The 400-nt window shown below is 54.0% G+C and overlaps 1 protein-coding gene across 1 annotated transcript in view; it reads left to right on the top strand.

The window, feature by feature from the left end:
- Positions 1–400, top strand: part of MTR (5-methyltetrahydrofolate-homocysteine methyltransferase) — a 54,474-nt gene that overhangs the window by 5,852 nt on the left and 48,222 nt on the right. The window lies entirely within an intron of this gene.

Below are 400 nucleotides of genomic sequence, written 5' to 3'. Positions count from 1 at the left end.
GGCGGCAGTGGATACGGGCGCTTGTTGCAGGAGCCGCTGGCCGCGCCGGCGCAAGGCAGGTCCCTTGCAGTAGGCTTCGCTCTACCTAGAGAGGGTCCGGAGGGTGCTGGGAGGCCCCCCGTGCCCCGTGGGACGCAGTTAAACTGGACAAATTAAAAAACCCAATTGCGTGAGAGGCGGCAGTTTAGTGGTAGGGACTTGGTGTGCTTCAGCTGCTCCGGGGCTCTAATCCAAAAGGGCCATTTCGCAGGTTAAACAGAAGTTGTTGGAGGGGCAGAAGTAAAATTAGCTGCGAATTGGCATTGTCGGTATTATTTTAAAATGGACAGTTCTATCAGTGGCTGCTTTCAGTGGTACTACCTGCAGAGATCGCAAACACTTCCCTTTTTAGGGAATTCCT

Source organism: Egretta garzetta, unplaced genomic scaffold (genome assembly GCF_000687185.1).
Source record: "Egretta garzetta isolate BGI_Z169 unplaced genomic scaffold, ASM68718v1 scaffold118, whole genome shotgun sequence".
In the NCBI taxonomy this organism is placed as follows: Eukaryota; Metazoa; Chordata; class Aves; order Pelecaniformes; family Ardeidae; genus Egretta; species Egretta garzetta.
The sequence above is the reverse complement of the archived record's forward strand: the minus strand, read 5'-3'. Positions and strand labels throughout refer to the sequence as shown.